The sequence below is a fragment of the Macaca nemestrina genome, chromosome 16 (assembly GCF_043159975.1).
Source record: "Macaca nemestrina isolate mMacNem1 chromosome 16, mMacNem.hap1, whole genome shotgun sequence".
NCBI classification, from domain to species: Eukaryota; Metazoa; Chordata; class Mammalia; order Primates; family Cercopithecidae; genus Macaca; species Macaca nemestrina.
Genome location: NC_092140.1, coordinates 41,204,956 through 41,212,819, shown reverse-complemented (window position 1 = coordinate 41,212,819; position 7,864 = coordinate 41,204,956). Strand labels below are relative to the sequence as shown.

The 7,864-nt window shown below is 35.6% G+C and overlaps 1 non-coding gene across 1 annotated transcript; it reads right to left on the bottom strand.

Moving 5' to 3' along the window:
• Positions 1 to 1,283: 1,283 nt before the first annotated feature.
• On the bottom strand, positions 1,284 to 1,349 carry LOC112426664 (small nucleolar RNA SNORD37). The gene has a single exon (XR_003018054.2). It is a non-coding gene; the product is annotated as a small nucleolar RNA SNORD37 (small nucleolar RNA).
• Between the last annotated feature and the right edge of the window lie 6,515 nt (positions 1,350 to 7,864).

Here is a 7,864-nt window from a genome sequence, read left to right as displayed (position 1 = left end):
AGAAGAAATGTAAAAGCATGGAAACTGACATCCTGGGCAAACAGATGGGGTCTAGGCACTGTCAAAAGCCCACTATTAATCTTGATGAAACAGCACTTTTACCTGTGGCTGCTGAGGCCTGAGACATGCATATGAATTATATGCCTATGATCAAGTACTGGTGCACCATAAGTTGTTATAGAAATATAATACAATCTATATATTACAGTTGATAGCCAAAGAATTTAAGAATAAACTATTCTTGTAAACATAGAATAATTTTTATTTCAAAAATGTTAAAGTAAAAATTATAACAATCAGAATTTATGTTTTTTGAATGCTGGATATTGTTCTAAATGCTTAGAGTGAATCGTCATCTAATTGTCTGATAAACTCTGAAACATAGATATTATTATCATCATCCTCATTTTAGACGTGAGGAAACTCAGGAAAGAGGTTTGTACAAGGCCACACATTAGGAAGTATTAATAAAATGTGCTTTTTACATTTTTTCTCCCCAAATCCACCTTCACAGCAAAAATCAGTCACCCTGTAATGATACACATTTACATAAACCTTCAGTATATTTGTAATATAAAAGCTCCATTTCTCAACTCTTCATCATAGCCCACCCGCCTTGTTCACAGATACCCATCTCAAATGGTCCTGAGAAAAGCAATCTGGTTCAATTTGCTAAGGGGGCAAAAATTCCCAATAAGGTTTAGTGATTGCCACAGTTGGAATGTTCTGAAATCAGGGCCATGTTCCTGTCATGGCAAATTAGGTCAGCATGGTGAGACATGGAACCATGCATAGGATGACGGAATGTAAAAGTACATTATTAGCTGATGTCCTCTCTGTTTTATTTTTCCCTGGTGACATTTAACAAATTGAATGTAAATGTTCAGAAACACACAATGCTCTGTTAGATGGTTTAAAAGACGTAGGAGGAGGAAAGAGTAGCACGCGAACTGGCAGGCAATATCATAATATGACATTGACTATTGTGTACATTTCAGAAAATGTTATTTTTCTAAGAATGTCTTTTAGGAGTTATCCTTTAAGTAGTTCAGTACTTTTTTGCTCAAGTTGTTTTTTTAAGTGTGGCAGAAGTAATTCTGTAAACCTCTAGGTGGTATTATAGAAACACGGATGTTTAAAATATACACCCTTATAATCGGACATGGTGATATTATACAAAATTAATAAAAGTGTGAATATTTTCAACTACCCTATTGAATGCCAGAAAATGATTAACTCTTAATTTTTTTAATTTTTAAAATTTTTCTTTTTTTTCCCATAGTCCTCAGATGCTAGATTTTTTCAATAGACATCAAGTCAAAGTAAAAAAAATATTGGTCGTCACCTACTATTTTAAGTCTTATATATCTCAGACAATAACTAAGACAAAATGGCAGGATAGTTTGGTGGTTACCCATGTGGACTCTGTAACCAGATTTTTTGGTTAGAATCTTGACTCTACCACTTACTGGTTGTGTGACCTTGGGAAAGTTACTTAACTTCTCTGTCCCTCTATTCCCCTGTAGTGTGAAATAAGTTTCATAATACCTCATCAGAATTTTATGAGGAATAAATGAGTTAAACATACAAAAAATACTTAGATAACTGCTCAGTACAGAGTAGGTACTCAATAAAAGTTAGCTATTAGTATCATCTTGTAAATGCTGGACTTTTACTGCCGTTTTAATCTAAATGACTTGCAGATAAAACCCAAATGAACCACAACTTCCTTCACCAATGTTAAAGCAAATCAAAACTCAGAGATATATTTAAAAGAAATATAAATCCAAATTCAAACAGCCTGAAAAATACTTAGATCTTACTGATGTTTTATTGCAGATACAGAAGTATTCACAGAAAAAATTCTAGCACATGTGCTTTCTGAAACAACGTTTGCCACATACATTTTTAAAAGATCTCTGTGACTATTGTGTAGATAAGTATAGCATGAAAGAATCATTTAAGAGTTGCTGCAGTTGTTCAAAGATCAGATGAGGTTGGAATGGACGATAATCATGGAAACAGAGATGCACAAAAGCAGAGATTCTTTACTTAATATTCAATAAACACAATGTGGAGCTACTTCCCCACAGATACAAATATATAGCTATAGAAAATAACAAGTTTGGGCGAAGATGTGGAGAAATTGGAACCTTCACACAAAGCTAGTGAGATTATAAAACGCAGCCATTTTGGAAAACAGTTGGACAGGTCCTCAAAAAATTAAACACAGGTTCCCATATGACCAGAAATTCTATTAATACTCTTAGGTATATACCCAAAATAATTAAAAATATATGCCTACATAAAAAAATGTGCACACAAATGTTCATAGCATCATTAATTACATTAGCCAAAAAGTGGAACCCAAATGTCCATCCACTGATGGAAAAATAAAGTGCAGTATATGCATGCCATGAAATAGTATTCAGCCATGAAAAAGAATGAAAAAAATTGTGTGAGACAGGGCCTCACTCTGTTGCCCAGGCTGGAGTGCAGTGATATGATCATGGCTCACTGAAACCTCAACCTCCCAGGCTCAAGTGATCCTCCCACCTCAGCCTCCCTAGTAGCTGGGACCACAGACGTACACCACCACGCCCAGCTAATTTTTGGGTTTTTTTTTTTTTTGGTAGAGACAGAGTTTCGCACATTGCCTAGACTGGTCTTGAACTCCTGGGCTCAAGTGATCTGCCTGTCTCAGCCTCTCAAAGTGCTGAGATTACAGGTATGACCACCATCATGCCCTGCCAGGAATAAAATATTGATAAATGCTACAACATGGATGAGCCTTGAAAACATTATGTTAAATTTTTTTAAAAAAACAGATACAACAAGCCACATATTCAATGACTCCATTTGTAAGAAATATCTTTAGTAGGTAAATCCAAAGGGACAGAGAGTACATTCGTGGTTGCCAGGACGTGGGAGAAGGAAGAATGGAGAGTAACTGCTAATGGGTACAGGGTTTCTCTTCGGGATGATGAAAGTGGTCTGAAATTAGGTAGTGGTGATGATAGTATAACTTGGTGAACACACTAAAAAAAAACTTGAATTGTATGCTTACAGAAGTAAATTGTATGGTATTTCCCTATAACCCATTGAAGTTGTTACTAAAAAGTACAGAATAATTCACTTACATTAAAAAGCTATCTGAAGAGCTATCTCTTTACCTCTTCAAAAATGGATAGATTTTAGAAAAATACTCTGAGGGTCCCCTTATGAAATGTTGCTTGAGGATAAGGAATTTAAACTTCTGCAATGTAGGCTAACAATATTGGTTATCTTCTGGCAGGTGCAGCCTGTAGATAACAGGTTATTACTTAGTGATGTGTTACAAACAATGAAATAATTCTCAGGTCAACCATGGAAAGGAATAGTAATTAAAAGTTAACCAACATCACCAAAAAACAAGAAATTTTTTTTCATAGTACTTAAAGCAGATGTGGACTAGGCTTAAAAATAAAAGATATTCTTACACGATTAGAATGATCACCCAAGAAGCAACTGGCACAATGTCTGGTGGACTGAAAGAGGACTGATGTTCTAAGCTTTTCTACATCATCTTTTTAGAAAGCCAATTGGATACGCTTAACACTCACCAAGTTGTTTTATGCTCACCGAAACCTGTATACCCTTGAGCTTTATACAAGAGGAAGTTGCACCCAAATACTCGGAAGTTGAAAACCAAGATTTTCAGCTTTACAAATTGCAGCATTATGACATATTTTTAAATTTATTATATGCTGTAGATATTTTACTAGACACTTTTCTTAATTTATTTAGCACAGCTTAATAACTTTAGGTATATTGCTATAGAAGGAGGCTCAAATATTCTTGCCTTTTTTCATTGTGAAGTTCCTAAACACCCACAAATGCACGAAAGCTCTTGAAATTATACATACAGATTATCAAATGAAGAATGATACAGGATCAGATAACTTTTTCAGTTTTATGTCTATCACTTTTAGTCTCTTTCTCATTCCATTGTGAACCAAAGAACTCTACAACAGCTCTGAGCATTAGCAGGATGTTCTCTCCCAACTAAACTGGGAAGGAGATAGTGAAATAACAGAGAAAAAAAATTACACTCTGCCACAGATTCTGTTTTAGGATTACTAAAATTTTTCAGTTAAGTGTACCAGGTTATCAAGGTGGTAATTTCATACTTTCTCTGAAACATTGAAAATATTGATAAACTTAAAATATAGGTGTTTGGCTGAAAGAATGAACCGGAATCAGTCCTAAATACTTTTTGGCAGAAAGAATAGGAACTTGCTTCTTCAAATCTTGTAATGATGCCAAATGTTCTTTCTTTCATCAACTTTTTATTAAAAATGTCCACCTTCCAAGTGTAAAATAATAGTAATTAATTAAAGGTAGTACAGCAAATGCTGTATATTTTTTTCTAAAATTGCCATGCCAAGTCGACTCAACCTTTATGCTATAAAAACGTATTTATATTTTCTGTAATCAGTTAAATGAATGTATGCTAAGCTAATCATTCTCCTTAGGCCTAAAGTAGGTTTGGTGTTTTTTTCTTTCTCTTAAGTGAAGAATGCTTTTCTTTTTCTTCTTTTGTTTTCTTTTTCAGATGCACCTGTTACATTTTTACCACCACATATCAGGCCCAGTTTTATGTCCAAACAATCTTCTTCTAGGCATTTTTGAACATCTGCTATCATATTTAGTTTATTGGTCTCCTAATAAAAGAATTATAAGGGACCCATGGGTGTGAAGATCACAATTTTGTGGCTTCGAAAATAGGAAATACGACACAAGTGATCCTGACAGGTAAATTGTCCAAATGCGGCTACCTTGGAGATATGGTGCCCAGTGGAAATAGCACTTGTTTGCATTTAGAAAAACCTGGAGTCAAATCCTAACCACCATGCCCTATCCCTACCCCCATCTCCCTAGTTCTTTTCCCAGTTGTAAAAAGATGTAAATGCTACATATTTATTTGTTTGGAATTCGTTAGCTCCACTTCCTTTCCATCTGATGCCACCTTCATATTGCATGACATTATATACCATGTGTATTTTTTTCTGTTATATTCTAAGCTTTGATAGCAATTGTATTAATGACATAGCTCTATAAAAATATTAAAGGTTATTATGTAAAGAAATCAGTCTGGATGAGGAGAGAGCTTTCTGATAAGCTCCAATTTCAAAGAAACATATTCCACAAAGAAGGTAAAGTCCAGAGAGATGGCTGTCAAAGACTAACAAAAGGACTTACAAAGCATTCATAGGTTCAAGGAGGTCTAGGAGGAATAAGTCCACTGCTTAAGACCCTTGGAAACCTAAACTCTTCAATTTTGCTTCTGTCATTGTGAAGAGAAGGATATCAACACTAAAAACAATTGCTTCTGATGTTAGAGCTCTGTGATTCTATAATTTGTACTCTATCGTTGATTCCGACAGAGTGCCTGCCACATAGCAAACACTCATTGGAATGTACAATGAATGAATGACCGGGATTAATATTTTCAGAACTGCATGGCTTTAAAAAGATACAAATGTGGGGAAATGTAAGTTACATTAAGGAGGTATCAAATACAATTAAAGCTTAGAAAACCAAAGAGGCCTTAGAACAATTATCACATTCAAAGAGGAAAGGAAAAATTCTAATTGATTTTAACACCAGAAGATTCTTTCAAAGAGATCAATATCCACATGTAAAATTTTAAGAAAGGTAGGCATAGATAAAGTCAAAATAACCGCATCTAGCTCTAATTATACCAGAAATATCTCAGTTTCCAAATCTGATTTCTTATGGTCTTATGGTTATAGTTACAATTTGCTTTATACTCTTCTCTCCATGAGATACAAGAAATTATATCTATAGTTGCATTGTATTGTTAGTATTTAGTGCATCAAGTCTTCAATTTGCTGAGTAAACAAGCAAATTAAATGCTAAGCTTCTTTTTTCCAAATAAATACTATTCCATTTACTCCAAATATATCTAAGATTCATTCCCACAGGAAAAAAAAATAGAAAAAAATTCCCAGAAAGCTGAGTGGAAATTTGTGATGAGGGAGAAGTTAAAGACTAGCTTCTCCCCGTGACAAAAATCCTGTCCTAAGCCATTAGAAACTTGTAGAACCAGCAGTTCACTCTTCAGGTCAACCAAACATCCTTAATGCTGTTTTGCATTTCTTTTGGCAACAGGCCACTGCATTTTAACATTTGACATACTCCTTCCCTTTTGCCTAGCCCTGTAAGTCACAGGACATTTTTCTGTGCCTGGAAATCAATTCTGTTCTCCTCCTATTCTATTACTCAGATAATAAGATACTGGGAGTCAGTCAACAATCTCACACTACTACCCTTCACACTGCAACCTGAAAACTAACTTCAATTGTAACCACAACTAAAGTTGTACTGCAACCTGAAAACTATAACTTCCATGTTAATATAAAACAATTCCTATTTTTAAAGTCTATAAATTAACCTTTATTGCTTTATTTGAAATAAAATAAAATAAATTTTATTTATTTTAGAGAAGAATGAATTAAAATACAAGTAGTATGAGAAGAATAAATTAAAATTAAAAATCAACCAAGTTTTAGCAGGTTGATGTATATTCAGCATTGTGGAAAACTCTCTGAAGGGATTTCTGTCTTAATGTTTAGTATTTTAGGAGCTTGCTATGTGTAAGGTATGGTAATTGGTGTCATGAGGAAGGTAGAAGAAATGTCTCTGCCACATGAAATATATAATCTAACTGAAGAAACAAAACCACTGAAAGGTTTTTAAGTTGCACAGCAGAACAGAATTAAATTTTCGGAAGTAGAGGACTTGTTAAATGAATTGGACAGGCAAAAAATACTAATTCAGAGTTATAATTAAGAGGATACAGCATCACTTGGGCTGGACTGAATTTGGAAGGCTTCACAAAGAATAAAGGACTTGCACTGTGACTTGAATGATGGATGGGATTTATGGAGGCAGAGAGAAAGGAGTGCATTTCAGGCCAGCAAAATTGGTTTAAGCAAAAGCATAAAATTAGAAAAGTTCAAGGCAGGTTAGGGCAGAGTTTAGCTGGAGTACAAAGCCAGGGAAGTGAATAGTTACAGCTGTCTGCAAAGGTTGCAGTAATGGTCAAGGTCTTATACTGTCAGAATAAGCCATTTGGACTTCTTCTGGTAGGCTGTGGGGAGTCACTGAAGTCTTCAAGCAGGAGAATGACAAGATAGAAGGAGTGCTTTATGACCAACTTGTCAGCAATATGAATGATGAATTGGCAAAAAGAGAGACTACAAGTAGGATGAATAATTAAAATTAAAAAGCTTCTATAATAGGAGAAATGGGGAAGATGAAAAGAAGCTTAGCAAGAATGTTGGTAACAGTAGAAGGGAGGATCAGGGAAAGAAATGGAATCGGGAAACATTTGTGTGATGGTGGATTTTGTTTTTGGCATTCTTGAAGAGTTTATTTGGGTAGACCCAGGGTGAGAGGGCCCTGCACTTAGAAGGTATTGGATCTCTTGGTGGTGGAGTGTAGCTTGTGCTGGTGATGTGGGACCCATTAGAACAGTGGAAACTTCATCTTGGAGTTATGGGGAACTGCTTGGTGGGTAGCCAATGGCACTTGCTAGCCAAGATCTCTTCCACCTTCATGATCTGAATCTAAAGGACCCAGGCACAGTGTCGGGCACCCATTTCTTGGTCTGTAGAATGGGGAGGGGACAACATTACTACATTCATTGGGTTCTGGGAATTTGGCAAACCTATCAAGTGCCTGCCCCATGACCTGGCACATCCTGTCAGGCACAGCAATTGCCTGAGGACCCCAACTTGAGACTGAGTTGGGGACTAAGTGGCTGCAGCTGCTGGTCCCAGCAGGAACTTGCCACGAG